We start from the raw sequence: 22,853 nt of genomic DNA on the forward strand, positions 1-22,853 counted from the left end.
CTAAAAGTGTAAATAAAACATAGTGCCTAGGCTACAAAACTTGACTTACGGTAGTCATATTAGCACATCAAAATATAAGGCTCTGATTAATCAGGGTCTTTCTTGATTTTAAAGTCCTTGTAAATCATGCATTAAATACCATGCAGGGATGCCTGGGTGGCTCATCAGTTAAGTGTCTGACTCTTGGCTTTTGCTTTTGGCTCAGGTCATGATCTCAGGGTTGTGAGATGGAGCCTCACGTCAGGCTAGGTGCTTAGTGCAAACTCTGCTTGTCCCTCTCCCTCTGCCCCCCCCCCCATAAATAAATAAAATCTTTTAAAAATACCATGCAGATGATTCCCAATTTCTGGGTTTCAGAATCTGAGGAAAATAATGCTGAGACCTAGTTAAGGCATTCACGGATTGATTGATTGATTCATTCATTCATTCATCCATCCATCCATTTATTCATTAAATAACTAGTGCATATCTACTCTGACTTAGAAAATCAGATTTGGGCAACCAAGATATGTTTCCAAACTAATGGAGACCTAACATATATCCACCAAAATTTAAAAAGTTGATTGACAAGGCAAATTATAAATGTAGGACGATGCCATGTCCATAATGCTTCCTGTCTGCTCTAGTCTGGTGCCACCTAAATATCCATCCTTATTCCCAACACCTCTTGTTTACTGATTACCCTAAGATCCTTTTATATTACTGTCCCTTCCTTCTGTGGCTTGCTCCCATTTCCCATAGAAAACGTTTGAGCCCTCTAGTAAGTCAGACTTTTCCCTAATGCCTGTAGTCTGTGTGTATAGTAGCACTATTTTGTTCACATGGAGCATGTAGGTGCCATCAATAGCTATGCGTGATGCCAAACTAAACCTACATGGTTAAGTAATTAGATTCAAAGGCCAAATTTTGAGTCATCTAGTACATGAATGGAAGAATTGTGACTCATAACTATTAAAAGATTTATCACAAAGATGAGTTGGGGCTTTTTTCTTTGCCATTGATCATAGAAAATATGAACGTATGTGTACTTGGCAAGCACAGTGATTCCCAACGATTATAAAAAGTATAAAACATGTTTTATAGTCTTGAATGAACTCCCAAAATATTTTATGGAAGTCTACTTCCGTCATATTATCAAGAATAGAAACCACTGTGTGAGTCTGAAGTCTCAAAACATTGGAAAATGCTCTAGCCCTCTTTCAGCCCAGTTTCTGGAACTGCCTCTGACTAAGGTTCATCAGCCAAAAAACGGGATGATAATAATAACAGTGCCTGTATCCACCTGTGTGGTGGGGAGTAAACAAGGTCACATTTTAAAGAGCTTAGTAGAGCTTGACTTTCTGTGAGCAGTCAATAAGTTTATTAACAGATCCTGAGGTTCAGGGTGGCAATTCAGCTGACAGGTGATTCACGGCAATACCAGCTTTACGCTCTTACCTTTCCAGGCTCAGCCCTGTTTCTTCCCAGTGTCTTGCTTTCTTTTTTTTTCTATTCTTGGCCATTCTACATTTCTTTCTTTAAAAATACTTTGTTCCTTGCATGCAAGTATTGAATATCGGGTCGTACTTAACCACGTGAAATCTATATAATGTTGGGCAATTTCTAAATCTAATGCAAAAGGAAGTAGTCTTGACCATATCTAGGATTCCCATCTCTTATATTTTTTGACAAACTCTTCAATAGTTTTTACATAAAGCTTTCTATGGCGGATCCTATTAAGAGTATTTGCAAACATTAATTCATTTCTATCAATGGTTTCTAGTACTGGGAAAAAATTAACTCATTGGTGAGCAGCATATGTGGTGGAATCCATTTTAATATTTGTTTCCAGTATTTGGGTGCAATTTAATTCAGTTTAAGTGTATTTGGACTGCAGCCATTGAAAGCCATGGGGTTTCTTTGCAGGTGATCTGGAGATGCCTTTGTCCTCCTCACAGAGTCTGGGTATTGCTTGAGCTTCTCCATGGCAATAAATCATGCAGCATAGACCCTGGCGTGCTGTGTTGTTAGGATCTCTGCATGATCAAAGAGCAAGTTGTGTAAATAAATAGATTTATCTCAAATAAACACAATAAAATGGAACGGATTTAATAGACATGAAATCTCTTATAGGCTCAGTGGCCAAATTCTGTTTAAAGGCTCAGAATCACAATAAAAAAGCAGAATTTAGAAAAGGCATGCCATCACCTGGGTCAGAGGGCAAACACTTATAATTTATTTACAAATAAATGTATACATCATAAATTCTTCAGTATTCTAAAGATAAATTGAGACTCAATTTCACATTTCTTCCCTTAAGTTTTTTTTTTTTTTTTTTTAAGATTTTATTTATTTGACAGCGAGAGCACAAGCAGAGGGAGAGAGCAAGGAGCGCGATGTGGGACTTGATCCCAGGACCCTGGGATCATGACCTGGGCCGAAGGCAGCTGCTTAACTGACTGAGCCACCCAGGCATCCCTCCCTTAAGTTTTTTATATATAGTCTTGATGAAATTGCCTTCCCACATTAGAAAGCAGCTAACCTGCAGTGGCTCTCATCAGAATATGATTTTATTAAAATAATATATCACGGGGTACCTGGGTGGCTCAGTCGTTGGGCGTCTGCCTTCCGCTCGGGTCATGATCCCAGGGTCCTGGAATCGAGCCTCGTGTCCGGCTCCCTGCTCCGCGGGGAGCCTGCTTCTCCCTCTCCCACTCTTCCTGCTTGTGTTCCCTCTCTCACTGTGTCTCTATCTGTCAAATAAATAAAATCTTAAAAAAATAATAATAAAAAATAAATAAAATAACATATCACGACACTTTCTTTCATCTATCTTTTCATACTGTGTTTCAGAATCTTGGATCTTTAATGTTAAAAGAAATATTTTGTTATTACTATTGGTAAGGTATTGGTTACATTTACTCATTTTAAGAGTCAAGATGTTACATTGGTTAAAACTTTAGTATCTGGAGTTGGGCACTTTTTGAGTTCTAATCAAGGCTTCACCACAATATAGTCTTTTGACTTTGCAAGTTATATAACCTCTTCTATAAAGGGAATGCAAGAATCAATGCTGTCTCATAGAGTTTTGTGAGGATGAACCGAGTTATTATATGTAAACTATTTAGTATGCCACCTGGGAGGGAGAACATTCTCTGCGACTCTCTCATGTTTCTGCACATGTTCTGAGCAAGAGGCATTGACATCCCTGTCTAAGCCATGGATGAGAGATAAGATAGATTTGGAGATAGGAAGAACCATAGATCATAGAGATAGGATCTCCTTTCATGAAAGGGGGAAAATTTATTTATTTATTTTTTTACCTCATAATAAAGATAATGTCTTCATCCTAGGGAAAGAGTGAGCATGTGTGCTAGGAGCTACCTTTGAAAGTTAGGGATTTTCTATGCTTGGATTCCTCGGTCTAAGTATACATGTGCAACATGCATACAAGCTATTTCATAGGGTCCCCATGACAGTTGTGGGGCCAGGAAAACTAATGTGAACATGAAACTCATGCTGTATGCTGTGTCCTGAGTAATGATGTCTTCTGTGTCTGAGTTAGGAATCCCATGTTTTATGCCACCATTTATAAAAACATCATAAGCAGGCTAACTTGGCTTAAAAGCAAGGTAAAATCTTAAATCCTTTTTATAGTTATTTGGTTACATAATTAGCACTCAGTAAACATTAGCTGCTGTTAGTATTAGTATTATTTACTTTAAAGAAGTCAATGTAGGGGTGCCTGGGTGGAGCAGTGGGTTGAGCACCAACTCCTAGTTTTAGCTCAGGTCATGATCTCAGTGTCGTGGGATCAAGCCCTAAGTTGGGCTCCGTGCTAAGTGCAGAGTCTGCTTGGGATTCTCTCTCTCTCCCTCTGCCCCTCCCACTTGTGCTCTCTGTCTCTCTAAAAGTAAATAAATAAATCTTTAAAAAAAAAAGTCAATGTAAATTTCCCAACACTATCAAGAATAGCAATTGACAAAAACAACCCCACAGCAATCCATTTAATGTTTGTTTGCCTTTTTTATGAATGGCACAATGTTTAGGTTAATCAGACTATGGTCTAGCGATTTGGATCCTTCATCTAAATATGGATTTTTTAAATTTATGTAGATGATTTCCATGTTGAAAATAAAAGTTATTTATGTTTAAAATAATTAATTAATTTGGTTGCTAGCCATTACATTCTGAAATTCCTAGGCATAGCTTATCCAAAAGAAAAAGGAAAAAAATGGTATGTAAAATTTGTAAATTGGATCACTGATTCTCATTTTGGTAGCAAATTGAAGCGTCATGCCATATCAAATCTTTTGTAGTCTCTCTACATAGAAAATATGTCAAAGAAATATAATCATACTTGAGAGCCAATTTTATTACCTGTAATTTGTTTAGAGTCATTCATTTAGAAAAATGAGACTGTTTTGACTGATAGAAAGGTTGAAAACTAGGGCTTATGAATAAGACATGTTAGTGGTAGGAGTGCCTGGGTGGCTCAGACAGCCTGTGCTCTGTCTCTCTCAAATAAATAAATAAACTTAAAAATCTTAAAAAAAGAGAGAGCTGTTAGTATTACATTAACTTCAGTCTCCAAAGTATGCTTTTGCTTTGTTTTGTTTGTTTCAAAATTGAAAAAAAAAATCTTGATTACTAAATAATGTGTACTAAGTGTTTAAAGACCACACTTAGCAAACTTGGAATATTCTTCAGTTAAACAGGAATGATTGAAGCAACTTTATCCTGAGGTTTCTACAAAAGTTAACTGGATAATAGAGTGAATTAATGGTTGCCCATGTGCTAACTTGGTATAAAACATATTTGATATTTCATTTTTATTGTAGTCTTAAAAATATTTAAAATATTGTACAAATGAAATTAAGAGCAAAACTTATTGATTTTCTAAAGCTCCTAGGTTCTGCAGCCTGTATTTTAAAATCTACTCTGCCATGTCAGGTGTATGGGAAGTATTGAAGTTGTATTCCATTTGGGGAGGTGTTGGAATTGCACACTTTTAGATTCTGCTATGGTCCCCAGTACTCTTCAGTCATGACTCAGCTCTGATGCTCACTCAGATTTCTCATCTACATTACTTCTTTGTTTCCTGTATGCAGCTAATTTTAAACTGTGTTAGAGGATTCCTAATGTCTTATCAAAATTTAAAATGCTATAATGGGGAAAAAAGAAAGAAAAATAGTAAACATGACTACTGTTTAAGGATGCATTCTTATATTTTCATTAGAGTGGAGTCTAGATGGATAGATGTTGCATTTTCTGTAATATGTGTGAAGTTGGAAGTGTAATGACAAAGGGAAAGCAAATTGAACCCATATACAAGTGACAAAGATACTTAAAGGAAATAATCTCTTCCAGATCTACTGATGTGTAACAAAATCCGTATTTATTGGTATAAGGTAACAACTTTTCTTCTTATGTTGACAGTTTCTATGGAACAGGAAATCAGACAGTACCCAAAGGGCATGGCCTGTCTCTGCTTCATGCTTTGCAGCCTCATAAGGGAAGATATAAAAGGCTTGAGATTTCCTAAATGATTGGTGCTGAAATCATCCAAGGGCTTCTTCATTAACATATCTGGGGTTGGGGTTGATATATCTCGAAGGCTGCACTCAGCTGGGCCTATCAGTACATGCCTATAAGTGGCCTCTCCATGTGACCTGGGCTTTGTTACAACCTGGCAGTCCGTGGATTTACATGGTTGCTCAAGTCTCAATGATCAGAGAGTTGCATAGTCTTCTGAGACCTAGTCTCGCCTAATCAGAATGTTACTTCTATGCGCCCTGTTGCTCAAAGCAACCACAAACCCAGATCCAAGTGGACGATACAGAGATTCCACTTTATTTTATTTCAAGACTGTTGCAGAATTCATGTTAAAGCTGTCACCAAATATATATAAAGGGGGCTGTCTTCCTAATGATAAAAATATAACAATCTATAGCTAATTTGGGAAGTAAGTCAATGTTTTCCTTTCCTCCAAAAAAAAAAATCTCACAACGCAGAAGCATCTTGAGCATTTTTAATGATACTAAGAAGACATATAATGCTTTTTTGGTTCAGTTTTTTGATTCCTCAATAATTATTCATATGGTCTTTGGAAGAATAATAGCAAAATAAATGTTTCAAAGGCCAGTAAAGTTAAACAGAGATTGTATATAAATTTCCAAGGATGAGAGAATAATTGGTGGTAGAGAAGTGAGATTAAAGTAAATTCATTAAGTATGTAGCATCTCAGTGATTTTATATATATATATATATATATATATATATATATATATATATATATATATATAGAATTTTTTTCTATTTGTATTGCAAGCCAATAAGAATCTTGTTAACAATAGGTGGGGAGGAGGTTTGGGGTGATTTTTACATCAAAAACATGGATTTGACAGTGTCACATATAATATTAAGCTGCATGATAGCACTTGATGCTTATTTGACAGGCTTTATCTACTATAATATCTACACAATTCTATTTTTTAAGACTTATTTATTTATATTAGAAAGAGAGAGAGCATGTGATTGGAAGGAAGGGCAGAGGGATGAAGACAGAGAGAGAGAGAGAGAGAGAGAGACTCTTGAGCAGACTCCCCACTGTGTACCGAGCCCGTTGTAGTGCTCGATCCCAGGACCCTGAGATCACAACCTGAGCTGAAATCGAGTCAGATACTTAACTGACTGGGCCACCCAGGTGCCCCTCCACATAATTCTTTAACAAAAAAGTTTATTTCTCTATTTAGCATTTGTGAACATTTTGATCATTTTTTAAAGCACGATTTTGTAGCAATTTCAGCCTCATTTAACCATATCACAACTTGATGGAGAGAAGTATTAATACTGCTTCAGTTGACCGAGCAAAAGCAGAATATATGTGAAACATGAACAGAACAAGAAATGATTTTGTTTATATTCCTCTATTAAAGTATTTCCATTGGCAGTTTTTGTTAGAGGGATGGGATTAGTTACTCTGAATAAAAAACACTCTCCCTGCGAACTAAGATTACTTGTGACAATACACTGAGAGACAAAAAGTTTGCCTGTGAAACTGTTAATTCAGTAATACTCTCCATCTTCAATTCTGATGTTAGTATTATCCTCCTTCCTTAAGAAAAGCCAGAGATAAATGTGAGAGACCTTTACTCTAGCCACTGATTTTCAAACATCTTTGTTTCTAGACCTTTTTTTTTTTAATATATAGTTTTAAATATTCTTGATGGCTTTAAAGAGCCTCAGTTTAAGTTCCCTGGTTAGCTTTCTATAAAAGACCAACCCTAAAGACCCTCATTGGCAACCCTGTCAGGACCCTCTCACTTTTTCTGTATCTTCACTTAATAAACTTCTATCGCCTTAGTCAATAAATAAATAAATATAAAAAAATAAAGAGCCTTACTTTATATGGGCTTTATTTATTGATTTAGTGTATTAAAATTAAAACTGAGGTTTTTTTATGAAAATTTCTTTCTTCATACTTTATTACCAATATACTCTTTAAAATTTTTCTTCTTCATTGTAAGTGAAAAATATCATATAGATTTAATTATATTTTGACTGAGGTTGCATGTCTTTTCATAAGATTTTACACTTCTTGTGGTGAAATCTTTATATTCCTTGCACAATTGCATATTGAGTTTTGCATTTTTCTTTTCAGGAATTTTATATGTTTCAAGATAATTTATCACTGAGATAAGTTACAAAGTTTCTGTAGTTTGTCTTAGACTTAGACTTTATGTTGTTGTCATTTATGTGTATTTTTTGCCACTATTTTCATTTGTGTTTTCTATTTTATAATTACAGTGTTCTTTCTGACTTAAAGTCACATAAGTTTCTCCTATTGTTTGTTCTTTTTTTTTTTTAGAGAGAGAAAGAGAGAGTGTGTGCACAAGTTGGGGGGGAAGGCAGGGGCAGAGGGAGAGAGAGCACCTCAAGCGGGCTCCAAACTCAGTGCAGAGCCCGACTTGGGTCTGGATCCCATGACCCTGAGATCATGACCAGAGCAAAAATCAAGAGTCAGACACTTAACCCCCTGCACCACCCAGGGGCCCTTCCTATTGTTTTTTCAAGTGCATTATTTGTGTATATATAAATTTTTGTGCTTTCTAAAATTTGCACTTGTATCATGTTTGAGGTAGTAATCTAATTGTATTTTTTCTAGATGATGAAAAAATTTTCACAATATAATATTGAGGTGATTTATCTTTTCTTTATTGCTTTGAAATGGTATTTTTAATGTTGCACTAAATCCCCTCATCTTTGCATGAGCTTACTTTGTTCTCTGCCTCTTAATTTCAGAGATGAGAAAAGTAAGTTTATATGTTTTATCTAATATATATTATTTGATAAAGAGAAATTTGTGTGAATATACTTTAGATAAATGGTGATTTTAGAGAAGATGGTGGTAGTGACAGCAACAATATTAACCATATAGCTGGGACCCAAACTAGTGCCTCTTAAGATGCATTCTACAAGGCATACTTGCTCACCACATTATACCCAATGAGTTTTCATCTCTTTGAATTATTGCTTATTAAGATAGTTCAAATGAGGGTCACCTGTGTGGCTTAGGCGGTTAAGTGACTGCCTTTGGCTCTGGTCATGATCCTGGAGTCCAAGGATCTAGTCCCACGTCAGGCTCCCTGCTCAGTGGGGAGTCTGCTTCTCCCTCTGATCCTCCCCTTTTCTCTCTCTCTCTCACTTTCTCTCAAATAAATAAATCTTTAAAAAAAGATAGCTCAAATGATTAGTTTTCTTAAAAGTTCTTGACATATATATTATCTAGTGAATATCAAAGGTAAAGCAGAATTTTCTGTAGGATATCATGAATTATAACCTAAAAGTTTCAAAAATAATAAGAATTTAACCAGGGACGTTTATTATGCTATGTATTATGGTCTAGAAAAGAGTATTTTCTAACGTTGGGTCTGCAATTACTTCAAAATGGGTTTTGAGAGATAAAATAGAATTGTGAAGTGATCTACTAATGCTGAATTTACCATTTATAAGGTCTTATTTTCCCTTATAGGATAGCTATAGCTATCCTCAATGTAATTGAAAAGGGAAGAAAATTAACATAGAGACAGTTTAATATGTTTGGTCTTTTATAGGCTTATTCCTTCATTCACTATTTGTTTGTTTCCATTTATGTATAGGAAAACATAACCCAGAAAGCCTACTTACTATAAGTCTATACTTGGTGTATTCATCTCCTTTTTTTACATTCTTATTACCATTTCTTTGTTCATATTGGAACAGAACTTCAGTCATGTATTCAAAGTAGAAGTGAACATTCTCTCTTCCATCCAACCATTTGACATCTGTAAAATTTAAATAGGATAACTGGTCTACCACAATAGACAAAAACTGTACTTACATGATACTTTTGAGATCTCTTACTACTTTTTCAACGAATGGTCTAATTTTGATAAAGCAATTAAAAAAAATCTCACTTCATTTATCTAATCATAAAATTTGTTTATTATTTATTCTTTTTTTTTGCAGACATACAAGGCACAGTTATTAATGTACTCCTGAACAAACAAATGCAATCTCTGCATTAATCTGTGTCTGTGAGTCTTGATATATTGGGGCAAGACCTAAGCACATGTCATGATGCATTATGTTTACTAATTCACAGAGAAATTATTGTGCCATGTCCTGTGTTGCCTGAATTTCTTCCATGATTCTGTTCAAGATAATAGAGTTTTAAAACCTTATTTTTTTATATATGAAAAAAATTAACTCTGATGGCACAGTGCAATAAAATCTGATCAGTAAATGCTAAGTCATTGTTTAAAGATAAATGTGGATTCACATTATCTTGGAGTGTATCAACTTTCAGTAGTTGAACTGTCATATTAAAAGTTATTCATTTTCTGAAGTTGTTCCATTTAAAATCAGAGATTAAGGCTGGCACTGACATATTTTGGCTGTATATTTGTGCCCTGTACGCATGCAAGTTTTCCTCAGTACATAAAATTTTCTGATTTTAAAGGAAACTACTAGAATACTAAGACAAACATCACTTTAGAGACTTATAATACTGCTCACTTTCTTATAGAATTGTGAGGTCCTGAAGACAGGATTTCTCTTTCTTCCATGTCTCACTGTTCTCCCTCAACTGCTCAAGAATTAATACCTATTAGTACTTGCCCATTCTAGAGGCTCAGTTCAATTTTTTTTTTGAGTTGTATCAAAGAGCTACCTAATAAAAATGGAATTTTTGGCCACATTCTGTAATGCATTATGATTCAGCATGTATTTTAGTGTATCAACTTGTACACTCTTCTAGGTATTGAGGAAATGTGACAATAAATAATGTAGTGTGTTTTTCCTTCAAAGAGCTTACAATAGTAAGTTCTTGCCTTAATATGATGTGTATTAATGTGCATCTGCATCCATTAACTCTTGTTTTCTCAAGAGAGGTAAACTGAATGAATATAACTTGCTGCCTTTATATAGAAGTTGCACCTCAGAGACATGAAACAGCATTTTCCAAGTCTCAAGGTTATTATGTGGGGACCCAATAATGTGAAACCCACCTTTTTAAACCTTATCCTAAAGTCTTTTCTAGTCTTCTAAACTGTCTCACAGATAGGATGCTGAGTTCTCCAGTTGCTTAAAGTACTTTAAAACTTCAGGACCATGATTCTAGAAGAACATGCAAATATGATTTTTAAGTCCTCAGAGCCGGGAGGGAAAAAAGAGAGGTCGGGGGGAGGGAGGGAGGGAAGGAGAAATACAGGAGAATGAGGGAAAATAGCCCAGAATGTAGGTGACACAAAAGAATCCTCATTTTTTGGAGCTTATAGAGAAGTGGAATCCAATCACTGTATATCAGATTCTTTTTAATCCACAATTTGTGAACTCTTAAAAAAGGAAATAATTTTTCAAAGTCACCATGAATCAGTTGTTTCAAATTGAAAAAAAAATGTTATCATGGAACTAGTAAAATTAACTTAAAATGTAGACATGATATATGTTGCTTTCAATTGTGAATTTGACAGATTTTCTCAAAATAATTTGTGGACATTCTAAAAGCGTGGACTGCATGATCATTAATTTACACTATTTTAATAGAATAGTCACAGAAGATTGCTTATAGGAAGACTGCCATCTTGATTAACATGTGCATGTTGCACAGCTCTATACTTGGCATTGGCTGTGAAAAACAGAATTCTTAGCAGCAAATTCTGTTGAAACCGTGTATATAAAATATCCAAGTTAAGCAGAGTTGCTAGGTTTAGCTTATATTTTGGATGACAAGATAAAAAAATTAAATGCCCTTCACAGACTGGAATGATTGCAATAAGTTAACAAAAATAAAATTGTGTAAGAATAAATGTGAAATCCTGATTTAAAAATAATATTGGGTATCTACTAAGTTTCAGGCACTATTTCAAAGACTTGGACTACATCTATCACACATAGGGACAGCTACCCCTGCATTAATGGATCATGGATCTTATGGTTTAGGAGGGACACACAGAAAATAAATAATAAGCATAGCGTATCATATTTCCAAGGTAGTAGGTATATGTATAGGGGAAATTTAGGGAAGAATAAGGGATATGGGAACGGGCCCAAGAGAGACGGGGGAGCTGTGGGCTTCAGTATTAAATACCTGGGTTAAGAGTTGTCTCATGAGAAGTAAGACTTGACCAAGAACTGGGGCAAGAGGAAAGAATAGCACATGTAGATATCTGAAGGAAGCATTTTCCAGCAGAGGAATAGCTAGAGCTGGGCTAAGGGGAGGGATGTAAGTCTAGTACAATCCAGCACATCAAAGAAGGCATATGTAATGGGTGTGGAGCACATGAGGGGGGCCATATTAAGGAGAGGTCAGCTCCTATAGCATCGTGTGGGATAGCATAAAGGACTTTTGGCTTTTGATGGCTTCCAGCTGAGGAGTGCTATAATCTGACTGATGATTTAAAAGGGTCCCTGTTGCTGCTGTGTTGAAATTAGACTGTAGAAGGGGATGCCACAGAAGCAGGAAGATTCCTTAGGAAGTTACTGTGGGGTGTGAGTGAGGGATCAGAGTTGAGGCTTCCTCCAATAATGTTGGCCTGCACAACCTGAAGCACTTAACATGGATATAGTGATAGTCATTCAGAAGTTTAAAATAAAAGAATGATTAATTCGTGGAGTAAAACCAAGCAGTGGTATTACCTATAAGCTTAATGGAAGTCAAAAAACAAAAGTTCTGTTAAAAGATGAAATAGTGAATAGATGTTTAAGGAGCCCTAGCTACAATCTGGACATCGGACCAGCCACTTAATAAATATTATCTCTTCTGATAAGATATATCCAATGAGCAAATTAAGAGAAAAATTCATAAAAGAAAAAAGATGAAAACATATATACATATATTCGTACAGACATACATACATAGAGATATTAATGTTTCATGCAGTCAGGCTGTCTTAATACAATTGAAATGTTAATATTTCAATTTCTTTAAAAAAGTAATATTTTCTCTCAAATGGCAAGTTTTACAAAAAGCAGATATGGGATACATATGAATAAATGCAGTCTCAGTGGAAATGCCCCAGACTGCTTTGGGAAACAGTGATAATTTGAAGAGTCCTATCAAATATTAAACACCACTCTCAGGTATGTTATACAGAGGATAATTTGAGAATTAGTACTATTTTTTGACGTTGATTCCATCACTGGTACTCAATGATTTGTATATTCTATGCCTGTAAGAATTTAGAAAATAATCAGGTATCTCATGGTCAGTCTTTTTCAAATTAAAGTTTAATTGTGTGTAGCCTTCACAGATCAACCTTGATCTCTCTGCCACCATTGGCACTACTTAGCATCTGCTGAGGTCAAAGGCTGAGACCCTCCCTGCTCCCACCATGCGTTTCACTTTACCAAGAGATGTGTGGAGCATTCTCTTTGCCAGTTTTCCCAGAGAACAACCCATGGATAAAAAAGACCAAAAACTTCCAACTCCAACTCTGACAAATGGTATCCCATTTTAAAATTGCAGGATTTACCATTTGAGAGTTCCAGCAACAGTTTGGAGAACAAAAGAGGCAGGAAATAAAGACAACATTTTAGGCAACTTGAGTTTCAGAAAAGGTCAAATTTAATTAATGTAAAGGAAAAAGGGCAACTGACGTAGGTTGTACATGCAGACAAATGAAAGTGATACAGTCTGAGGTCTCAAACTTGGCAAGATGAAGAGTTTAAAATGCTAATGAGGGATCCAGGTAGAGGAAGAAGAGACCACTGAGAAATGAACTGGGGAAGACCATGGAAGATACAGTATTTCTCAAATGAAAGTTAGGGGCGCCTGGGTGGCTCAATCAGTTAAGCATGTGACTCGATTTTGGCTCAGGTCATGATCTCAGGGTCTCAGGATCAGCCTCACTTCAGACCCAGCGGGGAGTCTGGTTGAGATGCTTTCTCTCCCTCTGACCTTCCTGCCCCCACCCATATGAGTGCTCTCTCTCTCTCTCTCAAATAATAAAGAAATATTTTTAAAAAGAAAATCAATAAAGGATTCTCTAAGAGGACTTAGAAATCAAAAGCAGACTCAGGCAAAAATGCTAATTTTCATTTTTTCCTTAAAAATCAAGCGGTTTGTTTTAGTGCAGCTTCAAAGCTCCCCATATCACTGATTTTCTAAGAGGCTATTTACTGTCCTTCCTAGCATAGATACTTCTTTCCTAATGGGCCTCGATTGACTAGGTTATAGAAGTAATTTTTGTTAGTTCATTCAGAGAATAAAAAAGAATTAAGACTGTAGTAGGTGGGAACTAATTTCATTATCACCATGAAAAAAAAAAGTGACCAACTTCTATCATGACTTATTTTTAATAGAAATGTGACTGTGTTTGTGTATGTGAGTGTTTCCTTCCAGAGGTATTGACTCCAGTTATTATGAAATATTGACTTGGGGTTGTGTTTTGTTTCTTGTAGCAAAAAGTGATTCTTGAACCCCATTCTCCAAGAAGCATAATATTCAAACTGCTTTTACTATTTCTGACACTCTCCTCTCTCTTACTAGTTATCCGTTCATATTTTTAACTATTGTTTGCCAAAAATAAAACACAAAGCCAAAATATTTAGTAGTCTGTGTGTATATTTAGATGGATGGATATATCCAAATATGAACATGTGCGAACACTTGACCTCACCTATCAATGTCAAGCTAATTGCATTTTCTTGTGGGGAGCATAGGGGCCACATTTTAATTGTACAGGTACACATTCCATATCTTCTTGCACTGCCACTGACTCATTATGATTCTCTAATTTCAGACCCAGGTTGTAACCATGATAGAAAATTCTTATTTGTTTTGTTTTGTTTTGTTTCGTAGCTGAAAAGTCAAGCAAAGTCAGGGTCACTGAAAATCCAGGACCCTGGGAACTTGTTAGCATTTTCAAGAAAAATCTCTTTCTAATTTTTTTCTGATGCAAATCAAATCTCTCTCTCTTGCTTCTCAAAAATGTAAGAATAACTATTTCAACAGATACATTTATTTGTATTTTATCTCCTTCTAGAGTCATAAATTTCATAAAAATAATGTGACAAGTATTATATTTTCCTTATTTTCTCGTTACTAATATTTTAAGATATCCTTGTAATAATGACTAATATAATGAGAACCTAATTCTTTTTTAGCACAAAATATGAAAGGATCCTGTGCCTACACACAAAACATCAATTTCTGCTTTTAAAAAATCAGTACCTCTTTTCTGTCATTTTTCTTGATTCCTTCTTTCTTTCCACAGTGATGGGCAAAAGGGATTGATTTTCTTTAAAATACTCATATTCTTCCTGCCAATTTCCTGACCAAATGCTTCAAAGGCTCTTCACTATATCTAAGAAATGTCTAAAATCCTTTGGCTGGCATTCAAGCCCCGTGAAAGTCATCTGGACCTAGCTAATTCCTCGGGCTCAGGGTCCGATCACCCCTTTGAAGTATCCTCATGGTTCCCTGTCTTCTCACTCATGCTCTCCTGCAGTTGTGACTCATAACATTGAGCACTTTTAGCCTTCCCTCTTACCCACTGCATTTCACTTGATTCCATTAATTCTTCAAAATAAGCTCAAACAAATCTCTTTTATGCAGTTTTCTCATCATTCTTCCGTGCACACATTATCGTTCCCAGAGCATCTGCTGTCTGTAAATTTGGAATGTAAAATAAGCATTACCAAGATAATTCCACTCTTCTTTCTTCACTTACAAATGGAATAACATTTCAGGGGTGAAGGGGAGTGTTGACAATAGAGGAAACTATGAGGTGATCTCTAAAGTTTGTTTCAGTCAGAAAATTCTTTGATTTTATTCTCTAATTTTGACACTATTCCCAGCCCACCTCCAGGTGCCTACATCCGTGGGCACTCTTCAGTTTTCATCCCCCTTAATCTCTTTGAGCCTCAGACACTGATGCATTTGTCTGCCTTCCTCAAGAAAATTTCATATGAAGTCGATGAATGTGCCTCCTCCTTCGTGCCTTGCTCTGTGGCTACTTTGTTTCAATCATCTTTGCTTTTACAAAGCTTTTAAATGCTGTAGATCGTTAATAGCCAGACAATCCTGGGTCTCTTTTTTTCTTACTCCGTGCTTTCTTCCTGAGCACTCTTAAACATGCCTTTAATTATTACCTGGAATCGATGACTCCTAAAGTGTTTCTCTCACCCAGACACCTTCTCTGATTTGCAGAGCTGTAAATCTATGACACCACTACTTAGAGTCTCAAAGACAGCTCAAGTTCTACCACATCTGAATGTGGTTACCGCCCAGCATGCACCAACCTAAATATAGGCTCTTCCATGAGTTCCTTTTCCCTATGGCATCTATTACTAAAGCAAGTTATCTAAAAATAACTCTTAGTAACTTCCTCCCTCTTCCTGTATTTGGTTCACCTTCTCTATGGGTATTGTTTTTGCTTGGATCACTATCATAAAATACTCTAGACCAGGTGGCAAGGAGAACATTGACTTCTCACAGTTCTTGTAACTGGGAAGTTCATCGGGGTGCCAGCAGATTCAGTTCTGGTGAGAGTGCTCTTCCTGACTTGCGGACAACTGCCTGCTCATTGTTCTCAGATGGCAGAGAAAGACTGAGCTCTGGCGTGTTCTTATAAAGACACAGTCTCATCATCGTGGCCCCATCTTCATGATCTCATCTAAACCTAGTTATCTCCTAAAAGTTCCTCTTCCAAATATTATCATATTAGGGGTTAGGTTTTTAACATATGAATTTTGAAGGCACATTCAGTCCATAACAGGTGTTGTCTCCTAATGATCTCTGGGATCTGTCCCCCTCTCTGTCTCTTCACCAGCAGCACCCTCTTTCAGATCACCATCCTATTTGATCCAGACTCCTAGCCCCCTCCCCATTTCTTGCTACACCAAGAGAACAGAGCTTTTAATGGGAATGTGAGTGTAATCATGACACCGAGCTACCAAATACCTTCCCATGCCTTCTCACTGTTTGGGGATAATATCATAGTCTAAAAGAGGGGTTGGCGCTTGCCCCCAGTTAGGGCTTCCAGCTCCTGTCCCTAGCTGACTTCCCCTACCCCACTTCTTGATCTTTCAAGAGTCAGCCACAATAACTTTCTTCTAGCTGTGTAATGCTTACAGGCATTTGAAGATGTTCTACCCTCTGCCCGGAATATTCCCTCTGCCTCCAGTCTGTTTACATGGTAGGTATCTACTTATCTTTATCACATCAGCTCAGATGTCACTTCAGAAAGAATGCCTTCCCCAGGCCAGAGGAAACCCTCCTTTATATACTCCTTTATATACTTCCACTGTGCATTCCCCCCCACCACACCCTGGAATTTAGAATGTTTTATTATTATTATTTGCATGATTATTGCGTTGATGTCTATCTGTACCCTACTGCCTGGTCCGTACCATCCCAAAAAGCAGGGTCTTTGTCTACTTGGCACATGTTTCATCTCCAATTCTAGGACACATCGTGCACCTTACTCAAATACTTTCGAATAGATGATTATATTATGTATTGCCTTCAGACATGTTGGTAGCGTTATTTGACTATTGTAGTACAATACATTCTTAGAGTACTTATGTCAACTCTTGAGTTCCTTTGCCATCATGTCTATAAAGTTTATGAATTATTAATATAAGTAAGGAGTATTGATTGATTGCCTAGAAATATCTCTGACCATATCCACTTGTGAATCCATAATTGAACTTACATACAAGATTGCAGCTGTGATAGTCGAATTCTGAAGATAGAAAAAGCAAATAAATCCCCGCAACATCAGTTCATAATACAGAGCTTAATGGAACACAGACCACTGCTGCTGCGTCCTTAAGGAAAATGTGCTTGTTTACACTCGGGGGTAATCTAAGCCCGTATAGAGTCGTTTCGATTCAGGTACAAATAGACACTTTAAAAAAAACAATTGTAGTGTTGCTAACTAATTTGGATTCCACTTCACTAGATATATTTCATAGTATATTGTATTTCCTTAATTGATGTAAATAACACCACTTTGCAGGCAGTACTTTTTATATTTCCCTCTTATTCCATCCCATCTTGGCCACAGCTATTGAGCAACATGGGGACTGATTTATTTCCTGAGAAGAAATAAGAACTATCCACATTTTGAAGCTTAACTGATACATTAGCAGAAGAAGAAAAAATCTATTTAGTGGACCCCTAAAGGATGTTTGCCACAGCAAGAATGAACTCACAGGCTGAATGGAAGTCGATGTTCATGTACCAAAGAGAAGAGGAAAATAACATATGATTCAGTGCACATATTTTAAGTTCTAAACTATAGTAATTATCCTTGAAAGAAAAAAAAAACTGAAGAGGGCACAAGGCATCCTCACACCATGGTTATTTTATTTGGATTATTGAATCTATTATATATTTACTGTCACATATTTGGCAGGAGGATATGCATCTGCTAGGAGTTTAGAGATGGATGATAGTTGGAAATGATATTCTTTCTGTTACAATGATCATTTCAGGGAAGGCAGATTTAAAACATGCACCAAATAGGTTTACACTTCTTTTGGATTAGTATCATTTTTGGCAAATCTGAAGTTAATGATAATGCAAGAGAAGAGTAACTATACCAACAGACATCAACACTTGTGTATTTTTATTATTTATTTGGTAATTATTCCTTTTATTTATTTATTTTTGCTGTTTCATGTATTGGATATCTTTGGCATCAGATTTCTAATGCAATAATAATTATTAAAAAGTAACATTTACCAAAGAGCTTCAGTTTAATAGAAATGCAGGAAACCATTTTATTTGCATTGTTTCAATGTACCCTCCCAACAACTCTGTAGGGTTATTATTTAGATGGCTGCGATACTTTAACAAAGATCGTGGAGCTGCTGACTCATTGAAGTTCTACTTCCCTGGGATAGATGTTGTTGTGTGTTATATTTCCTCAAAAAAAAAAAAAAAAAGTGGAAAGCACCAAAATCTCTTCTTCGCATTAATATAATTCTCATTTTGTAGTTAATAAAACTGATCTTTCTGTGGTGAGGAGAGGTGTCCAACATAACAGCATGGAGTTGACTAAGCCAGGCTATGAACCTGTGTCTAATTTACTGACACCAAAGACTCTGCTCTTACCCACTGAACTTACCCATCTCCTTCTTAGCATAAATGCTCAACCTAATAACCAAATATTATTTTTGTTGTTGTTGTATTTCTGATTTAGAGAAGCCTCTCTAGCAAGGAGTCAGTATTAGATTTTTACATTAACATTCAGGGCTGATAAAATATAATTAAATTTACCACTGTAAATAATTATCCTTATACCATTGCTTACTTGGAAGAAATGAAAATCTCAGCTCAGGTGAAAATTGGTCACACGACTGGCCGCTGGTTACCAATGTCTTTGGCATGCACAGACAGTGCACTCTGAAGAAGGGCTGTCAATGACCTGGAAAGACATGAATAAATTCTAGAATTTTTTTTTTAACATTTTGATATCCTTCAACTATAGAAAACAAAGTTCCTAAAATTACACAAGTTCTTTTTAGAATAGAATTTTACAATAGAAAATATTAATATTCTTTGTAACTACTTTAGACTCAAAATGTGTCTATTTTTATTAATATATATAATTAATACATAATAAATATAATTGTCCTATCCTCTTCTTGCACATACAGAACTTTAGGCTAAGGTTATGGCAGATGTTCATACTATAGAAAAGAATTTCCAATTAAAGTTTCTATGTTTAAGAAACATTGTCATTGTCGATATTAGAACTCATCAAAACAGTCATGCTTTGAAATGTATGGGTACTTGAATTTCATTTTCCATCAAACATTTAATCATATTCTGTTGGCTTTTTTCCCATAAAAAAAGAAAAAAATGTTAATGAGTGATCAGGTACTTCTGACAATTTTTATAGTGATAGTAAATAAGCCTTCTGAAATAAGATTTTTATTTCCTTACCAAGAAGAGAAGAAAGCAAAGCAACAACTAGTCTTTCACTGTTGCTAGGATACATCATTGAGAAATAATAAAGGCAAATTATATATTAGACACTTCTGATTAACTCTTCCTTATCTACATTCAAAGAATATAAAGCATACATGTCAGGTTGCTATAATTATAAGATATTATTTCATTTTGAGTCAGAAATATAAAATATTATTCCTAAATACTGAATGAATGTTGGTTCAAATTGTGATATTTATAAAGGTCAAGAAATATGATAATTTCGGAACTTAGTAAATTTACTAAGTAAATTAACCAAGGCAAAGTACGATGATATAATTCTGTACCAGTTTATTTTGTGAATATGCTTTTCCTAATTTTTTAAGATCAATTAGTCATGGTCAAGAAACAAAGAAAATGATCAGAAATTGTGGAAGAGAAAAAGAATAGTAAAAATATATCATCATAATTTTTTAGCTTTATAAAATATTATAATACTATATTTCTAACCAAATACAAAGTATGGTGCTTGTCAATTTACAGAATTAGGCTTAGTGGACAGCATTTGTCAAACATATATAACAATAGATTTTGTTTGTTTGCTTGTTTTAATGGAGATATCTTGCAACACTTGTCTTTTTTAGGATACTGAGGGAAAGGTTATCACAAAGACAAACAAAATAAGAATTTTTCTTTTGAATTAGTAGACATCTTTTTTTCTTTTTTAAAATCCATTGATATTGATTGGGACGTCTGGGTGGCTCAGTCGTTAAGCATCTGCCTTCGGCTCAGGTCATGATCCCAGGGTCCTGGGATTGAGCCCGGCATCGGGCTTCTTGCTCAGCATGGAGCCTGCTTTTCCCTCTCCCTCTGCCCCTCCACCTGCTTGTTCTCTCTCTGTCAAATAAATAAATAAAATCTTTAAAAAAATAAAAAAATAAAATCCATTAATATTTGTTAACATTTAATTAAATTATAGATTAACTTGGGAAAACACCATTTTTATAAAACTTATTCTTCTTATCCAGGACTACAGACTACAATTCCATTTCTTCAAAATATTTTTTTTTGCATACCACAAAATCTTGCAAAATTTTCTTTGAAATCATCTTGTATATTTCATGTAAAGTTTAAGTATTTTACTATTCTTTTTTTATGTTAATCACCATACATTACATCATTAGTTTTTGATGTAGTGTTCCATGATTCATTCTTTGCATATAACACCCTGTGCTCCATGCAGAACGTGCCTTCTTTAATACCCATCACCAGGTTAACCCATCCTCCCTCCCCCCTCCACTCTAGAACCCTCAGTTTGTTTTTCAGAGTCCATCGTCTCTCATGGTTCATCTCCCCCTCTGATTTCCCCCCCTTCATTCTTCCCCTCCTGCTATCATCATCATCATCTTCTTCTTCTTCTTCTTCTTCTTCTTCTTTTTAACATATAATGTATTATTTGTTTCAGAGGTACAGATCTGTGATTCAACAGTCTTGCACAATTCATATACAATGGAATATTATGCAGCCATCAAAAGGAATGAATTCTTAGTAGACACCTTTGAGCAATCATCATGTTCTGTTTAAATTTCAGCCTTATTAAGGTAGACATACCACTGTCATTTTATCATTAATCACCAAACATTGGAAATTACCTTTTCTGATTGTTCTTTATTTCTCTATAAAGTGATAGATCACTGTGTTTTAATTACCAACTACTGACAAATGGTGTATGTGAAAGCTTAGAGAGACACACCGACTTGGGCAGGTGCTTGTTGCATTTGGATTGCTTGTTAGTTTTGTCATTTCTTTGGCACAGTCATGAATGTATTTATATTTTCAAACATTCTTTCTTTAATAATTGATCTTAGATTGATGCATGTTTGACTACATTTTCTATTTGCATGATACGCATGCTATTTTGAATAGGTGAAGGAGCTGGTACACTTTTCTAACTGTGCTTCTCAGAATTACACGAGTTTGAAAGTACTTCAGAAGGATTTTGTATAAAGTCTTGGAATTTTGGATACTGTTAGTAGTTCACTTTGATAATATTGCAATAAAAAGAAGCTTAGGATAAGGGCTTGCTAATGACTATGTTGTCAACATATAGAACTTCTCAGTGGTAATAACATTGTTTAGGTTAGTAAGAAATATCTTTAATTGGATTAACTTATACACTTTCTAGATACAGTTGTAGATACAGATATATTCTATTTAGAAAAGATCAAAATTTCATTAGGTATTTTGCATGAAAACTTAAACATTTTAACATATATTACGCATTTAAACTTAATATTAACAGGAAGGAATGGTCAAGGGGTAGATTTTTTGTTTGTTTGTTTGTTTGTTTTTTAATGAGAATGTGAGAATGATATAGTTAAAGCCCATGGATCACATTTACTAGTCCTGTGAAATCCCTTCTCTCATAGAATTTGTACCAAGTGCCATTAATTATTTTTCCATCTGATATCACTAGATATATGAAAACAATTGTCATCTGGTTTTCGTTTTTCTGATAATTAGCTCTTCATCAATTAATGGATTCTTCCACTATCTCTAGGGACTATTATACTGACTATTAATTTATGAAAACATACATTGTTGAGGAATACGTTAATAGCTAGTAAAAGAAAATATTTTGTTCATTTTATAGAGAAGTGTACTAGCTTCAAATGTAATTGTTTAAAAAAATACAAGTGGTATTATTAAGGATGGCTAGTGTTAGTGCATACATCTAGGTTTTCCCCATTTGAAAAAAAATTTTAATAATACCAAATGCAGTAAACACTATATAAATCTAACTGCTACTTGTCAGCTTTTTCCTAGATTCTCTGCTAGCCATCACTTTTCATGTTACAAGTCCTGTTGATTTTAATACATTGTTTCATGGCCTGTGATACAATTAGTCTATGCTGACACTTTCAATGACTGTTTTTTAACAGGTTAAAAATATCTGTAGACAGTGGCGCACCCCATCTCAGCCCCTGCCATTAAATCCACAAACACACACACACACACACACACACACACACACACACACACACACACAAAATATATGTAGAAGCAAAGAAATAAGCCATTAGATTTTTTAGCTTACCTGTAGCTAGTGTTGATGAGTGCTTTTTGAAGAAAGATCAGAAAAATCTTTGAAAAGTGGCTTTTAGACTAAATGGCAAATCATAAATATAGAAACAGAAATCACTTTAAATTTATTATAAAATTGCTATAGTTCTAAATGTATTCCAACTCATTCCTTATCCCATGGCCAATATTTTAATGAACTATTAATAAAAAGAAAGGATTGCAATTCATTCCCAAATCGCAAACAGGTTGTGCTCTACAAGTTCATTTGTGAGCCACTGTTAGAATTTGGAACATATTTCCTCATAAAACCTGTGTGATGAATGTGGTTAGGACACGAAGCCAACCTGTAAGATTCTACCTAAAT

At 35.2% G+C, this 22,853-nt stretch overlaps 1 protein-coding gene and 1 long non-coding RNA gene across 7 annotated transcripts in view; one reads left to right on the forward strand and one right to left on the reverse strand.

Moving 5' to 3' along the window:
• The window catches only part of CDH18 (cadherin 18), a 990,219-nt gene that overhangs the window by 565,288 nt on the left and 402,078 nt on the right, over positions 1-22,853 (forward strand). The gene's annotated exons all lie outside the window — the stretch shown is intronic.
• Positions 1,799-22,750, reverse strand: LOC112819797 (uncharacterized). The gene is made up of 4 exons (XR_003206974.2): positions 22,503-22,750; positions 18,786-18,899; positions 9,169-9,305; positions 1,799-2,015 (listed from the first exon to the last, which is right to left on the reverse strand). It is a non-coding gene; the product is annotated as an uncharacterized lncRNA (long non-coding RNA).

The sequence above is a fragment of the Callorhinus ursinus genome, unplaced genomic scaffold (genome assembly GCF_003265705.2).
Source record: "Callorhinus ursinus isolate GAN/ISIS: 27379988/994484 unplaced genomic scaffold, GSC_fseal_2.0 scaffold3, whole genome shotgun sequence".
Taxonomy (NCBI): Eukaryota; Metazoa; Chordata; class Mammalia; order Carnivora; family Otariidae; genus Callorhinus; species Callorhinus ursinus.